This window comes from Chiloscyllium punctatum, chromosome 10, assembly GCF_047496795.1.
Source record: "Chiloscyllium punctatum isolate Juve2018m chromosome 10, sChiPun1.3, whole genome shotgun sequence".
Taxonomy (NCBI): domain Eukaryota; kingdom Metazoa; phylum Chordata; class Chondrichthyes; order Orectolobiformes; family Hemiscylliidae; genus Chiloscyllium; species Chiloscyllium punctatum.
In genome coordinates, this window is record NC_092748.1 from 1472578 (window position 1) to 1488555 (window position 15978).

Below are 15978 nucleotides of genomic sequence, written 5' to 3' on the forward strand. Positions count from 1 at the left end.
CAGCCCCTCTGTTTCAGCCCCTCTGTTTCATCCCCTCTGTTTCAGCCCCTCTGTTTCTCGCCCTCTGTTTCAGCCCGTCTGTTTCTCGCCCCCTATTTCAGCCCCTCTGTTTCTCGCCCTCTGTTTCTCGCCCTCTGTTTCAGCCCCTCTGTTTCAGCCCACTGTTTCAGTCACGCTGTTTCAGCCCCTCGGTTTCTCGCCCTCTGTTTCAGCCCCTCTGTTTCTCGCCCTCTGTTTCAGCCCTTCTGTTTCAGCCCCTCTGTTTCAGCCCCTCTGTTTCTCGCCCTCTGTTTCTCGCCCTCTGTTTCTCGCCGTCTGTTTCATACCCTCTGTTTCAGCACCTCTGTTTCAGTCCCTCTGTTTCAGCCCCTCGGTTTCTCGCCCTCTGTTTCAGCCCCTCTGTTTCTCGCCCTCTGTTTCAGCCTCTCTGTTTCTCGCCCTCTGTTTCAGCCCCTCTGTTTCTCGCCCTCTGTTTCAGCCCTTCTGTTTGAGCCCCTCTGTTTCAGCCCCTCTGTTTCTCACCCTCTGTTTCAGCCCCCCTGTTTCTCGCCCCCTGTTTCTCGCCCCCTGTTTCTCGCCCCCTGTTTCAGCCCCTCTGTTTCAGCCCCTCTGATTCTAGCCCTCTGTTTCAGCCCCTCTGTTTCAGCCAATCTGTTTCGGCCCCTCTGTTTCTCGCCCTCTGTTTCTCGCCCCCTGTTTCAGCCCCACTGTTTCAGCCCCTCGGTTTCTCGCCCTCTGTTTCAGCCCCTCTGTTTCAGCCCCTCTGTTTCTCGCCCTCTGTTTCTCGCCCTCTGTTTCAGCCCCTCTGTTTCAGCCCCTCTGTTTCAGTCACTCTGTTTCAGCCCCTCGGTTTCTCGCCCTCTGTTTCAGCCCCTCTGTTTCTCGCCCTCTGTTTCAGCCCTTCTGTTTCAGCCCCTCTGTTTCAGCCCCTCTGTTTCTCGCCCTCTGTTTCTCGCCCTCTGTTTCTCGCCGTCTGTTTCATACCCTCTGTTTCAGCACCTCTGTTTCAGCCCCTCTGTTTCAGCCCCTCGGTTTCTCGCCCTCTGTTTCAGCCCGTCTGTTTCTCGCCCTCTGTTTCAGCCTCTCTGTTTCTCGCCCTCTGTTTCAGCCCCTCTGTTTCTCGCCCTCTGTTTCAGCCCCTCTGTTTCTCGCCCTCTGTTTCAGACCCCCTGTTTCTCGCCCCCTGTTTCTCGCCCCCTGTTTCTCGCCCCCTGTTTCAGCCCCTCTGTTTCAGCCCCTCTGATTCTAGCCCTCTGTTTCAGCCCGTCTGTTTCAGCCCCTCTGTTTCGGCCCCTCTGTTTCTCGCCCTCTGTTTCTCGCCCCCTGTTTCAGCCCCACTGTTTCAGCCCCTCGGTTTCTCGTCCTCTGTTTCAGCCCCTCTGTTTCAGCACCTCTGTTTCAGCCCCTCTGTTTCTCGCCCTCTGTTTCAGCCCCTCTGTTTCTCGCCCTCTGTTTCAGCCCCTCTGTTTCAGCCCCTCTGTTTCAGCACCTCTGTTCAGCCCCTCGGTTTCTCGCCCTCTGTTTCAGCCCCTCTGTTTCAGCCCCTCTGTTTCTCGCCCTCTGTTTCAGCCCCTCTGTTTCAGCCCCTCTGTTTCTCACCCTCTGTTTCTCGCCCTCTGTTTCAGCCCCTCTGTTTCTCACCCTCTGTTTCAGCCCCTCTGTTTCAGCCCCTCTGTTTCTCTTCCTCTGTTTCAGCCCCTCGGTTTGTCGCCCTCTGTTTCAGCCCCTCTGCTTCAGCCCCTCTGTTTCTCGCCCTCTGGTTCAGCCCCTCTGTTTCAGCCCCTCTGTTTCAGCCCCTCTTTTTCTCGCCCTCTGTTTCAGCCCCACTGTTTCAGCCCCTCTGTTTCTCGCCCTCTGTTTCATCCCCTCTGTTTCAGCCCCTCTTTTTCTCGCCCTCTGTTTCAGCCCCTCTGTTTCAGCCCCTCTGTTTCAGCCCCTCTGTTTCAGTCACTCTGTTTCAGCCCCTCGGTTTCTCGCCCTCTGTTTCAGCCCCTCTGTTTCTCGCCCTCTGTTTCAGCCCTTCTGTTTCAGCCCCTCTGTTTCAGCCCCTCTGTTTCACGCCCTCTGTTTCTCGCCCTCTGTTTCTCGCCGTCTGTTTCATACCCTCTGTTTCAGCACCTCTGTTTCAGCCCCTCTGTTTCAGCCCCTCGGTTTCTCGCCCTCTGTTTCAGCCCCTCTGTTTCTCGCCCTCTGTTTCAGCCTCTCTGTTTCTCGCCCTCTGTTTCAGCCCCTCTGTTTCTCGCCCTCTGTTTCAGCCCCTCTGTTTCAGCCCCTCTGTTTCAGCCCCTCTGTTTCTCGCCCTCTGCTTCAGCCCCCCTGTTTCTCGCCCCCTGTTTCTCGCCCCCTGTTTCTCGCCCCCTGTTTCAGCCCCTCTGTTTCAGCCCCTCTGATTCTAGCCCTCTGTTTCAGCCCCTCTGTTTCAGCCAATCTGTTTCGGCCCCTCTGTTTCTCGCCCTCTGTTTCTCGCCCCCTGTTACAGCCCCACTGTTTCAGCCACTCGGTTTCTCGCCCACTGTTTCAGCCCCTCTGTTTCAGCCCCTCTGTTTCAGCCCCTCTGTTTCTCGCCCTCTGTTTCAGCCCCTCTGTTTCTCGCCCTCTGTTTCAGCCCCTCTGTTTCAGCCCCTCTGTTTCAGCCCCTCTGTTCAGCCCCTCGGTTTCTCGCCCTCTGTTTCAGCCCCTCTGTTTCAGCCCCTCTGTTTCAACCCCTCTGTTTCAGCCCCTCTGTTTCAACCCCTCTGTTTCTCACCCTCTGTTTCTCGCCCTCTGTTTCAGCCCCTCTGTTTCTCACCCTCTGTTTCAGCCCCACTGTTTCAGCCCCTCTGTTTCTCTTCCTCTGTTTCAGCCCCTCGGTTTGTCGCCCTCTGTTTCAGCCCCTCTGCTTCAGCCCCTCTGTTTCTCGCCCTCTGTTTCAGCCCCTCTGTTTCAGCCCCTCTTTTTCTCGCCCTCTCTTTCAGACCCTCTGTTTCAGCCCCTCTGTTTCAGCCATTCTGTTTCAGCCCCTCTTTTTCTCGCCCTCTGTTTCAGCCCCACTGTTTCAGCCCCTCTGTTTCTCGCCCTCTGTTTCATCCCCTCTGTTTCAGCCCCTCTTTTTCTCGCCCTCTGTTTCAGCCCCTCTGTTTCAGCCCCTCTGTTCCTCGCCCTCTGTTTCAGCCCCTCGCTTTCTCGCCCTCTGTTTCAGCGCCTCTGTTTCAGCCCCTCTGTTTCAGCCCCTTTATTTCAGCCCCTCTGTTTCAGCCCCTCTGTCTCTCGCCCTCTGTTTCAGCCCCTCTGTTTCTCGCCCCCTGTTTCAGCCCCTCTGATTCAGCCCCTCTGTTTCTCGCCCCCTGTTTCAGCCCCTCTGTTTCAGCCCCTCTGTTTCTCGCCCTCTGTTTCAACCCCTCGGTTTCTCGCCCTCTGTTTTAGCCCCTCTGTTTCAGCCCCTCTGTTTCAGCCCCTCTGTTTCTCACCCTCTGTTTCAGCCCCTTGGTTTCTCGCCCTCTGTTTCAGCCCCTCTCTTTCAGCCCCTCTGTTTCAGCCCCTCGGTTTCTCGCCCTCTGTTTCAGCCCCACTGTTTCAGCCCTTCTGTTTCTCGCCCTCTGTTTCAGCCCCTCTGTTTCAGCCCCTCTGTTTCAGCCCCTCTGTTTCTCGCCCCCTGTTTCAGCCCCTCTGTTTCAGCCCCTCTGTTTCAGCCCCTCTGTTTCTCGCCCTCTGTTTCAGCCCCTCTGTTTCAGCCCCTCTGTTTCAGCCCCTCTGTTTCAGCCCCTCGGTTTCTCGCCCTCTGTTTCAGCCCCTCTGTTTCTCGCCCTCTGTTTCAGCCCCTCTGTTTCAGCCCTTCTGTTTCAGCCCCTCTCTTTCAGCCCCTCTGTTTCTCGCCCTCTGTTTCAGACCCTCTGTTTCTCGCCCTCTGTTTCTCGCCCTCTGTTTCAGCCCCTCTGTTTCAGCCCCTCTGTTTCAGCCCCTCTGTTTCTCGCCCTCTGTTTCAGTCCCTCGGATTCTCGCCCTCTGTTTCAGCCCCTCTGTTTCAGCCCCTCTGTTTCTCACCCTCTGTTTCAGCCCCTCTGTTTCAGCCCCTCTGTTTCTCGCCCTCTGTTTCAGCCCCTCTGTTTCTCGCCCTCTGTTTCAGCCCCTCTGTTTCAGCCCCTCTGTTTCAGCCCCTCTGTTCAGCCCCTCGGTTTCTCGCCCTCTGTTTCATCCCCTCTGTTTCAGCCCCTCTGTTTCTCGCACTCTGTTTCAGCCCCTCTGTTTCAACCCCTCTGTTTCTCGCCCTCTGTTTCAGCCCCTCTGTTTCTCGCCCTCTGTTTCAGCCCCTCCGTTTGTCACCCTCTGTTTCAGCCCCTCTGTTTCAGCCCCTCTGTTTCAGCCCCTCTGTTTCAGCCCCTCTGTTTCAGCCCCTCTGTTTCTCTTCCTCTGTTTCAGCCCCTCGGTTTGTCGCCCTCTGTTTCAGCCCCTCTGCTTCAGCCCCTCTGTTTCTCGCCCTCTGTTTCAGCCCCTCTGTTTCAGCCCCTCTGTTTCAGGCCCTCTTTTTCTCGCCCTCTCTTTCAGCCCCTCTGTTTCAGCCCCTCTGTTTCTCGCCCTCTGTTTCAGCCCCTCTTTTTCTCGCCCTCTGTTTCAGCCCAACTGTTTCAGCCCCTCTGTTTCTCGCCCTCTGTTTCATCCCCTCTGTTTCAGCCCCTCTTTTTCTCGCCCTCTGTTTCAGCCCCTCTGTTTCAGCCCCTCTGTCTCTCGCCCTCTGTTTCAGCCCCTCTGTTTCTCGCCCTCTGTTTCAGCCCCTCTGTTTCAGCCCCTCTGTTTCAGCCCCTCTGTTCAGCCCCTCGGTTTCTCGCCCTCTGTTTCAGCCCCTCTGTTTCAGCCCCTCTGTTTCTCGCCGTCTGTTTCAGCCCCTCTGTTTCAACCCCTCTGTCTCTCGCCCTCTGTTTCAGCCCCTCTGTTTCTCGCCCTCTGTTTCAGCCCCTCTGTTTGTCACCCTCTGTTTCAGCCCCTCTGTTTCAGCGCCTCTGTTTCAGCCCCTCTGTTTCTCTTCCTCTGTTTCAGCCCCTCGGTTTGTCGCCCTCTGTTTCAGCCCCTCTGCTTCAGCCCCTCTGTTTCTCGCCCTCTGTTTCAGCCCCTCTGTTTCAGCCCCTCTGTTTCAGCCACTCTTTTTCTCGCCCTCTCTTTCAGCCCCTCTGTTTCAGCCCCTCTGTTTCAGCCCCTCTGTTTCAGCCCCTCTTTTTCTCGCCCTCTGTTTCAGCCCCACTGTTTCAGCCCCTCTGTTTCTCGCCCTCTGTTTCATCCCCTCTGTTTCAGCCCCTCTTTTTCTCGCCCTCTGTTTCAGCCCCTCTTTTTCAGCCCCTCTGTTCCTCGCCCTCTGTTTCAGCCCCTCGGTTTCTCGCCCTCTGTTTCAGCGCCTCTGTTTCAGCACCTCTGTTTCAGCCCCTTTGTTTCAGCCCCTCTGTTTCAGCCCCTCTGTCTCTCGCCCTCTGTTTCAGCCCCTCTGTTTCTCGCCCCCTGTTTCAGCCCCTCTGATTCAGCCCCTCCGTTTCTCGTCCCCTGTTTCAGCCCCTCTGTTTCAGCCCCTCTGTTCCTCGCCCTCTGTTTCAGCCCCTCGGTTTCTCGCCCTCTGTTTCAGCGCCTCTGTTTCAGCCCCTCTGTTTCAGCCCCTTTGTTTCAGCCCCTCTGTTTCAGCCCCTCTGTCTATCGCCCTCTGTTTCAGCCCCTCTGTTTCTCGCCCCCTGTTTCAGCCCCTCTGATTCAGCCCCTCTGTTTCTCGTCCCCTGTTTCAGCCCCTCTGTTTCAGCCCCTCTGTTTCTCGCCCTCTGTTTCAACCCCTCGGTTTCTCGCCCTCTGTTTTAGCCCCTCAGTTTCAGCCCCTCTGTTTCAGCCCCTCTGTTTCTCACCCTGTGTTTCAGCCCCTTGGTTTCTCGCCCTCTGTTTCAGCCCCTCTATTTCAGCCCCACTGTTTCATCCCCTCGGTTTCTCGCCCTCTGTTTCAGCCCCACTGTTTCAGCCCTTCTGTTTCTCGCCCTCTGTTTCAGCCCCTCTGTTTCAGCACCTCTGTTTCAGCCCCTCTGTTTCTCGCCCCCTGTTTCAGCCCCTCTGTTTCAGCCCCTCTGTTTCAGCCCCGCTGTTTCTCGCCCTCTGTTTCAGCCCCTCTATTTCAGCCCCTCTGTTTCAGCCCCTCTGTTTCAGCCCCTCGGTTTCTCGCCCTCTGTTTCAGCCCCACTGTTTCTCGCCCTCTGTTTCAGCCCCTCTGTTTCAGCCCTTCTGTTTCAGCCCCTCTGTTTCAGCCCCTCTGTTTCTCGCCCTCTGTTTCTCGCCCTCTGTTTCTCGCCTTCTGTTTCAGCCCCTCTGTGTCAGCACCTCTGTTTCAGCCCCTCTGTTTCATCCCCTCGGTTTCTCGCCCTCTGTTTCAGCCCCTCTGTTTCTCGCCCTCTGTTTCAGCCCCTCTGTTTCAGCCCCTCGGTTTCTCGCCCTCTGTTTCAGCCCCTCTGTTTCAGCCCCTCTGTTTCTCGCCCTCTGTTTCAGCCCCTCTGTTTCTCACCCTCTGTTTCAGCCCCTCCGTTTCAGCCACCCTGTTTCTCGCCCCCTGTCTCTCGCCCCCTGTTTCAGCCCCTCTGTTTCAGCCGATCTGTTTCTCGCCCCCTGTTTCAGCCCCTCTGTTTCAGCCCCTCTGTTTCTCGCCCCCTGTTTCAGCCCCTCTGTTTCAGCCCCTCTGTTTCTCACCCTCTGTTTCAGCCCCTCTGTTTCTCGCCCTCTGTTTCTCGCCCTCTGTTTCAGCCCCTCTGTTTCAGCCCCTCTGTTTCTCGCCCTCTGTTTCAGCCCCTCTGTTTCTTGCCCTCTGTTTCAGCCCCGCTGTTTCAGCCCCTCTGTTTCAGCCCCTCTGTTTCTAGCCCTCTGTTTCAGCCCCTCTGTTTCTCACCCTCTGTTTCAGCCCCTCTGTTTCTCGCCCTCTGTTTCTCGCCCCCTGTTTCAGCCCCTCTGTTTCAGCCCCTCGGTTTCCCGCCCTCTGTTTCAGCCCCTCTGTTTCAGCCCCTCTGTTTCTCGCCCTCTGTTTCAGCCCCTCTGTTTCTCGCCCTCTGTTTCAGCCCCTCTGTTTCAGCCCCTCTGTTCAGCCACTCGGTTTCTCGCCCTCTGTTTCAGCCCCTCGGTTTCTCGCCCTCTGTTTCAGCCCCTCTGTTTCAGCCCTCTGTTTCAGCCCCTCTGTTTCAGCCCCTCTGTTTCTCGCCCTCTGTTTCAGCCCCACTGTTTCTCGCCCTCTGTTTCAGCCCCTGTGTTTCTCACCCTCTGTTTCAGCCCCTCTGTTTCAGCCCCTCTGTTTGTCGCCCCCTGTTTCAGCCCCTCTGTTTCAGCCCCTCTGTTTCTCGCCCTCTGTTTCAGCCCCTCTGTTACTCGCCCTCTGTTTCTCGCCCTCTGTTTCAGCCCCTCTGTTTCAGACCCTCTGTTTCTCGCCCTCTGTTTCAGCCCCTCGGTTTTTCGCCCTCTGTTTCCGCCCCTCTGTTTCTCGCCCTCTGTTTCAGACCCTCTGTTTCAGCTCCTCTGTTTCAGCCCCTCTTTTTCTCACCCACTGTTTCAGCCCCTCTGTTTCTCGCCCTCTGTTTCAGCCCCTCTGTTTCAGCCCCTCTGTTTCAGCCCCTCTGTTTCAGCCCCTCGGTTTCTCGCCCTCTGTTTCAGCCCCTCTGTTTCAGCTCCTCTGTTTCAGCCCCTCTGTTTCGCGCCCTCTTATTCAGCCCCTCTGTTTCTCGCCCTCTGTTTCAGCCCCTCTGTTTGAGCCCCTCTGTTTCAGCACCTCTGTTTCTCGCCCTCTGTTTCAGCCCCTCCGTTTCTCGCCCTCTGTTTCAGCCCCTCTGTTTCAGCCCGTCTGTTTCAGCCCCTCTGTTTCTCGCCCTCTGTTTCAGCCCCTCTGTTTCTCGCCCTCTGTTTCAGCCCCTCTGTTTCAGCCCCTCTCTTTCAGCCCCTCTGTTTCTCGCCCTCTGTTTCAGACCCTCTGTTTCTCGCCCTCTGTTTCTCGCCCTCTGTTTCAGCCCCTCTGTTTCAGCCCCTCTGTTTCAGCCCCTCTGTTTCTCGCCCTCTGTTTCAGTCCCTCGGATTCTCGCCCTCTGTTTCAGCCCCTCTGTTTCAGCCCCTCTGTTTCTCACCCTCTGTTTCAGCCCCTCTGTTTCAGCCCCTCTGTTTCTCGCCCTCTGTTTCAGCCCCTCTGTTTCTCGCCCTCTGTTTCAGCCCCTCTGTTTCAGCCCCTCTGTTTCAGCCCCTCTGTTCAGCCCCTCGGTTTCTCGCCCTCTGTTTCATCCCCTCTGTTTCAGCCCCTCTGTTTCTCGCACTCTGTTTCAGCCCCTCTGTTTCAACCCCTCTGTTTCTCGCCCTCTGTTTCAGCCCCTCTGTTTCTCGCCCTCTGTTTCAGCCCCTCCGTTTGTCACCCTCTGTTTCAGCCCCTATGTTTCAGCCCCTCTGTTTCAGCCCCTCTGTTTCAGCCCCTCTGTTTCAGCCCCTCTGTTTCTCTTCCTCTGTTTCAGCCCCTCGGTTTGTCGCCCTCTGTTTCAGCCCCTCTGCTTCAGCCCCTCTGTTTCTCGCCCTCTGTTTCAGCCCCTCTGTTTCAGCCCCTCTGTTTCAGGCCCTCTTTTTCTCGCCCTCTCTTTCAGCCCCTCTGTTTCAGCCCCTCTGTTTCTCGCCCTCTGTTTCAGCCCCTCTTTTTCTCGCCCTCTGTTTCAGCCCAACTGTTTCAGCCCCTCTGTTTCTCGCCCTCTGTTTCATCCCCTCTGTTTCAGCCCCTCTTTTTCTCGCCCTCTGTTTCAGCCCCTCTGTTTCAGCCCCTCTGTCTCTCGCCCTCTGTTTCAGCCCCTCTGTTTCTCGCCCTCTGTTTCAGCCCCTCTGTTTCAGCCCCTCTGTTTCAGCCCCTCTGTTCAGCCCCTCGGTTTCTCGCCCTCTGTTTCAGCCCCTCTGTTTCAGCCCCTCTGTTTCTCGCCGTCTGTTTCAGCCCCTCTGTTTCAACCCCTCTGTCTCTCGCCCTCTGTTTCAGCCCCTCTGTTTCTCGCCCTCTGTTTCAGCCCCTCTGTTTGTCACCCTCTGTTTCAGCCCCTCTGTTTCAGCGCCTCTGTTTCAGCCCCTCTGTTTCTCTTCCTCTGTTTCAGCCCCTCGGTTTGTCGCCCTCTGTTTCAGCCCCTCTGCTTCAGCCCCTCTGTTTCTCGCCCTCTGTTTCAGCCCCTCTGTTTCAGCCCCTCTGTTTCAGCCACTCTTTTTCTCGCCCTCTCTTTCAGCCCCTCTGTTTCAGCCCCTCTGTTTCAGCCCCTCTGTTTCAGCCCCTCTTTTTCTCGCCCTCTGTTTCAGCCCCACTGTTTCAGCCCCTCTGTTTCTCGCCCTCTGTTTCATCCCCTCTGTTTCAGCCCCTCTTTTTCTCGCCCTCTGTTTCAGCCCCTCTTTTTCAGCCCCTCTGTTCCTCGCCCTCTGTTTCAGCCCCTCGGTTTCTCGCCCTCTGTTTCAGCGCCTCTGTTTCAGCACCTCTGTTTCAGCCCCTTTGTTTCAGCCCCTCTGTTTCAGCCCCTCTGTCTCTCGCCCTCTGTTTCAGCCCCTCTGTTTCTCGCCCCCTGTTTCAGCCCCTCTGATTCAGCCCCTCCGTTTCTCGTCCCCTGTTTCAGCCCCTCTGTTTCAGCCCCTCTGTTCCTCGCCCTCTGTTTCAGCCCCTCGGTTTCTCGCCCTCTGTTTCAGCGCCTCTGTTTCAGCCCCTCTGTTTCAGCCCCTTTGTTTCAGCCCCTCTGTTTCAGCCCCTCTGTCTATCGCCCTCTGTTTCAGCCCCTCTGTTTCTCGCCCCCTGTTTCAGCCCCTCTGATTCAGCCCCTCTGTTTCTCGTCCCCTGTTTCAGCCCCTCTGTTTCAGCCCCTCTGTTTCTCGCCCTCTGTTTCAACCCCTCGGTTTCTCGCCCTCTGTTTTAGCCCCTCAGTTTCAGCCCCTCTGTTTCAGCCCCTCTGTTTCTCACCCTGTGTTTCAGCCCCTTGGTTTCTCGCCCTCTGTTTCAGCCCCTCTATTTCAGCCCCACTGTTTCATCCCCTCGGTTTCTCGCCCTCTGTTTCAGCCCCACTGTTTCAGCCCTTCTGTTTCTCGCCCTCTGTTTCAGCCCCTCTGTTTCAGCACCTCTGTTTCAGCCCCTCTGTTTCTCGCCCCCTGTTTCAGCCCCTCTGTTTCAGCCCCTCTGTTTCAGCCCCGCTGTTTCTCGCCCTCTGTTTCAGCCCCTCTATTTCAGCCCCTCTGTTTCAGCCCCTCTGTTTCAGCCCCTCGGTTTCTCGCCCTCTGTTTCAGCCCCACTGTTTCTCGCCCTCTGTTTCAGCCCCTCTGTTTCAGCCCTTCTGTTTCAGCCCCTCTGTTTCAGCCCCTCTGTTTCTCGCCCTCTGTTTCTCGCCCTCTGTTTCTCGCCTTCTGTTTCAGCCCCTCTGTGTCAGCACCTCTGTTTCAGCCCCTCTGTTTCATCCCCTCGGTTTCTCGCCCTCTGTTTCAGCCCCTCTGTTTCTCGCCCTCTGTTTCAGCCCCTCTGTTTCAGCCCCTCGGTTTCTCGCCCTCTGTTTCAGCCCCTCTGTTTCAGCCCCTCTGTTTCTCGCCCTCTGTTTCAGCCCCTCTGTTTCTCACCCTCTGTTTCAGCCCCTCCGTTTCAGCCACCCTGTTTCTCGCCCCCTGTCTCTCGCCCCCTGTTTCAGCCCCTCTGTTTCAGCCGATCTGTTTCTCGCCCCCTGTTTCAGCCCCTCTGTTTCAGCCCCTCTGTTTCTCGCCCCCTGTTTCAGCCCCTCTGTTTCAGCCCCTCTGTTTCTCACCCTCTGTTTCAGCCCCTCTGTTTCTCGCCCTCTGTTTCTCGCCCTCTGTTTCAGCCCCTCTGTTTCAGCCCCTCTGTTTCTCGCCCTCTGTTTCAGCCCCTCTGTTTCTTGCCCTCTGTTTCAGCCCCGCTGTTTCAGCCCCTCTGTTTCAGCCCCTCTGTTTCTAGCCCTCTGTTTCAGCCCCTCTGTTTCTCACCCTCTGTTTCAGCCCCTCTGTTTCTCGCCCTCTGTTTCTCGCCCCCTGTTTCAGCCCCTCTGTTTCAGCCCCTCGGTTTCCCGCCCTCTGTTTCAGCCCCTCTGTTTCAGCCCCTCTGTTTCTCGCCCTCTGTTTCAGCCCCTCTGTTTCTCGCCCTCTGTTTCAGCCCCTCTGTTTCAGCCCCTCTGTTCAGCCACTCGGTTTCTCGCCCTCTGTTTCAGCCCCTCGGTTTCTCGCCCTCTGTTTCAGCCCCTCTGTTTCAGCCCTCTGTTTCAGCCCCTCTGTTTCAGCCCCTCTGTTTCTCGCCCTCTGTTTCAGCCCCACTGTTTCTCGCCCTCTGTTTCAGCCCCTGTGTTTCTCACCCTCTGTTTCAGCCCCTCTGTTTCAGCCCCTCTGTTTGTCGCCCCCTGTTTCAGCCCCTCTGTTTCAGCCCCTCTGTTTCTCGCCCTCTGTTTCAGCCCCTCTGTTACTCGCCCTCTGTTTCTCGCCCTCTGTTTCAGCCCCTCTGTTTCAGACCCTCTGTTTCTCGCCCTCTGTTTCAGCCCCTCGGTTTTTCGCCCTCTGTTTCCGCCCCTCTGTTTCTCGCCCTCTGTTTCAGACCCTCTGTTTCAGCTCCTCTGTTTCAGCCCCTCTTTTTCTCACCCACTGTTTCAGCCCCTCTGTTTCTCGCCCTCTGTTTCAGCCCCTCTGTTTCAGCCCCTCTGTTTCAGCCCCTCTGTTTCAGCCCCTCGGTTTCTCGCCCTCTGTTTCAGCCCCTCTGTTTCAGCTCCTCTGTTTCAGCCCCTCTGTTTCGCGCCCTCTTATTCAGCCCCTCTGTTTCTCGCCCTCTGTTTCAGCCCCTCTGTTTGAGCCCCTCTGTTTCAGCACCTCTGTTTCTCGCCCTCTGTTTCAGCCCCTCCGTTTCTCGCCCTCTGTTTCAGCCCCTCTGTTTCAGCCCGTCTGTTTCAGCCCCTCTGTTTCTCGCCCTCTGTTTCAGCCCCTCTGTTTCTCGCCCTCTGTTTCAGCCCCTCTGTTTCAGCCCCTCTGTTTCAGCCCCTCTGTTTCTCGCCCTCTGTTTCAACCCCTCGGTTTCTCGCCCTCTGTTTTAGCCCCTCTGTTTCAGCCCCTCTGTTTCAGCCCCTCTGTTTCTCACCCTCTGTTTGAGCCCCTCGGTTTCTCGCCCTCTGTTTCAGCCCCTCTGTTTCAGCCCCTCTGTTTCACCCCTCTGTTTCTCGCCCTCTGTTTCAGCCCCTCTGTTACAGCACCTCTGTTTCTCGCCCTCTGTTTCTCGCCCCCTGTTTCAGCCCCTCTGTTTCAGCCCCATTGTTTCAGCCCTTCTGTTTCTCGCCCTCTGTTTCAGACCCTCTGTTTCAGCCCCTCTGTTTCAGCCACTCTGTTTCAGCCCCTCTGTTTCTTTCCCCCTGTTTCAGCCCCTCTGTTTCAGCCCCTCTGTTTCAGCCCCTCTGTTTCTCGCCCTCTGTTTCAGCCCCTCTGTTTCTCGCCCACTGTTTCAGCCCTTCTGTTTCAGCCCCTCTGTTTCTCGCCCTCTGTTTCAGCCCCTCTGTTTCTCGCCCTCTGTTTCTCGCCCTCAGTTTCAGCCCCTCTGTTTCAGCCCCTCTGTTTCAGCCACTCTGTTTCAGCCCCTCGGTTTCTCGCCCTCTGTTTCAGCCCCTCTGTTTCAGCCCTTCTGTTTCAGCCCCTCTGTTTCAGCCCCTCTGTTTCTCGCCCTCTGTTTCTCGCCCTCTGTTTCTCGCCTTCTGTTTCAGCCCCTCTGTTTCAGCACCTCTGTTTCAGCCCCTCTGTTTCAGCCCCTCTGTTTCAGCACCTCTGTTTCAGCCCTCTGTTTCAGCCCCTCTGTTTCTCGCCCTCTGTTTCAGCCCCTCTGTTTCTCGCCCTCTGTTTCGGCCCCTCGGTTTCTCGCCCTCTGTTTCAGCCCCTCTGTTTCAGCCCCTCTGTTTCAGCCCCTCTGTTTCTCGCCCTCTGTTTCAGCCCCTCTGTTTCTCGCCCTCTGTTTCAGCCCCTCTGTTTCAGCCCCTCTGTTTCAGCCCCTCTGTTTCAGCGCCCCTATTTCTCGCCCCCTGTTTCTCGCCCCCTGTTTCAGCCCCTCTGTTTCAGCCCCTCTGTTTCTCGCCCCCTGTTTCTGCCCCTCTGTTTCAGCCCCTCTGTTTCTCGCCCCCTGTTTCAGCCCCTCTGTTTCAGCCCCTCTGTTTCTCGCCCTCTGTTTCAGCCCCTCTGTTTCTCGCCCTCTGTTTCAGCCCCGCTGTTTCAGCCCCTCTGTTTCAGCCCCTCTGTTTCAGCCCCTCTGTTTCTCGCCCCCTGTTTCAGCCCCTCTGTTTCAGCCACTCTGTTTCAGCCCCTCGGTTTCTCGGCCTCTGTTTCAGCCCCTCTGTTTCAGCCCTTCTGTTTCAGCCCCTCTGTTTCAGCCCCTCTGTTTCTCGCCCTCTGTTTCTCGCCCTCTGTTTCTCGCCTTCTGTTTCAGCCCCTCTGTTTCAGCACCTCTGTTTCAGCCCCTCTGTTTCAGCCCCTCTGTTTCAGCACTTCTGTTTCAGCCCCTCTGTTTCAGCCCCTCTGTTTCTCGCCCTCTGTTACAGCCCCTCTGTTTCTCGCCCTCTGTTTCAGCCCCTCGGTTTCTCGCCCTCTGTTTCAGCCCCTCTGTTTCAGCCCCTCTGTTTCAGCCCCTCTGTTTCTCGCCCTCTGTTTCAGCCCCTCTGTTTCTCGCCCTCTGTTTCAGCCCCTCTGTTTCAGCCCCTCTGTTTCAGCCCCTCTGTTTCAGCGCCCCTATTTCTCGCCCCCTGTTTCTCGCCCCCTGTTTCAGCCCCTCTGTTTCAGCCCCTCTGTTTCTCGCCCCCTGTTTCTGCCCCTCTGTTTCAGCCCCTCTGTTTCTCGCCCACTGTTTCAGCCCCTCTGTTTCAGCCCCTCTGTTTCTCGCCCTCTGTTTCAGCCCCTCTGTTTCTCGCCCTCTGTTTCAGCCCCGCTGTTTCAGCCCCTCTGTTTCAGCCCCTCTGTTTCAGCCCCTCTGTTTCTCGCCCTCTGTTTCAGCCCCTCTGTTTCAGCCACTCTGTTTCAGCCCCTCGGTTTCTCGGCCTCTGTTTCAGCCCCTCTGTTTCAGCCCTTCTGTTTCAGCCCCTCTGTTTCAGCCCCTCTGTTTCTCGCCCTCTGTTTCTCGCCCTCTGTTTCTCGCCTTCTGTTTCAGCCCCTCTGTTTCATCACCTCTGTTTCAGCCCCTCTGTTTCAGCCCCTCTGTTTCAGCACCTCTGTTTCAGCCCCTCTGTTTCAGCCCCTCTGTTTCTCGCCCTCTGTTTCAGCCCCTCTGTTTCAGCCCCTCTGTTTCAGCCCCTCTGTTTCTAGCCCTCTGTTTCAGCCCCTCTGTTTCAGCCCCTCTGTTTCAGCCCCTCTGTTTCTCGCCCTCTGTTTCTCGCCCCCTGTTTCAGCCCCTCTGTTTCAGCCCCTCGGTTTCTCGCCCTCTGTTTCAGCCCCTCTGTTTCAGCCCCTCTGATTCTCGCCCTCTGTTTCTCGCCCTCTGTTTCTCGCCCTCTGTTTCAGCCCCTCTGTTTCAGCCCCTCTGTTTCAGCCCCTCTGTTCAGCGCCTCGGTTTCTCGCCCTCTGCTTCAGCCCCTCTGTTTCAGCCCCTCTGTTTCAGCCCCTCTGTTTCTCGCCCTCGGTTTCAGCCCCTCTGTTACAGCCCCTCTGTTTCGCCCCCTCTGTTTCAGCCCCTCTGTTTCTCACCCTCTGTTTCAGCCCCTCTGTTTCAGCCCCTCTGTTTCTCGCCCCCTGTTTCAGCCCCTCTGTTTCAGTCCCTCTGTTTCTCGCCCTCTGTTTCAACCCACTGTTTCTCGCCCTCTGTTTCAGCCCCTCTGTTTCAGCCCCTCTGTTCCAGCCCCTCTGTTTCAGCCCCTCAGTTTCAGCCCCTCTGCTTCTAGCCCTCAGTTTCAGCCCCTCTGTTTCAGCCCCTCTGTTTCAGCCCCTCTGTTTCTCGCCCTCTGGTCCTCGCCCCCTGTTTCAGCCCCACTGTTTCAGCCCCTCGGTTTCTCGCCCTCTGTTTCAGCCCTTCTGTTTCAGCCCCTTTGTTTCAGCCCCTCTGTTTCTCGCCCTCTGTTTCAGCCCCTCTGTTTCTCGCCCTCTGTTTCAGCCCCTCTGTTTCAGCCCCTCTGTTTCAGCCCCTCTGTTTCTCGCCCTCTGTTTCAGTCCCACTGTTTCAGCCCCTCTGTTTCTCGCCCTCTGTTTCAGACCCTCTGTTTCAGCCCCTCTGTTTCTCGCCCTCTGTTTCAGCCCCTCTGTTTCTCGCCCTCTGTTTCAGCCCCTCTGTTTCTCAACCTCTGTTTCAGCCCCTCTGTTTCAGCCCCTCTGTTTCAGCCCCTCTGTTTCTCGCCCTCTGTTTCAGCCCCTCGGATTCTCGCCCTCTGTTTCAGCCCCTCTGTTTCAGGCCCTCTGTTTCTCGCCCTCTGTTTCAGCCCCTCTGTTTCAGCCCCTCTGTTTCAGCACCTCTTTTTCTCGCCCTCTCTTTCAGCCCCTCTGTTTCAGCCCCTCTGTTTCAGCCCCTCTTTTTCTCGCCCTCTGTTTCAGCCGCACTGTTTCAGCCCCTCTGTTTCTCGCCCTCTGTTTCAGCCCCTCTGTTTCTCGCCCCCTGTTTCTCGCCCCCTGTTTCAGCCCCTCTGTTTCAGCCCCTCTGTTTCTCGCCCCATGTTTCAGCTCCTCTGTTTCAGCCCCTCTGTTTCTCGCCCTCTGTTTCAGCCCCTCTGTTTCTCGCCCTCTGTTTCTCGCCCTCTGTTTCAGCCCCTCTGTTTCAGCCCCTCTGTTTCTCGCCCTCTGTTTCAGCCCCGCTGTTGCAGCCCCTCTGTTTCAGCCCCTCTGTTTCTAGCCCTCTGTTTCAGCCCCTCTGTTTCAGCCCCTCTGTTTCAGCCCCTCTGTTTCTCGCCCTCTGTTTCTCGCCCCCTGTTTCAGCCCCTCTGTTTCAGCCCTTCGGTTTCTCGCCCTCAGTTTCAGCCCCTCTGTTTCAGCCCCTCTGTTTCTCGCCCTCTGTTTCAGCCCCTCGGTTTCTCGCCCTCTGTTTCAGCC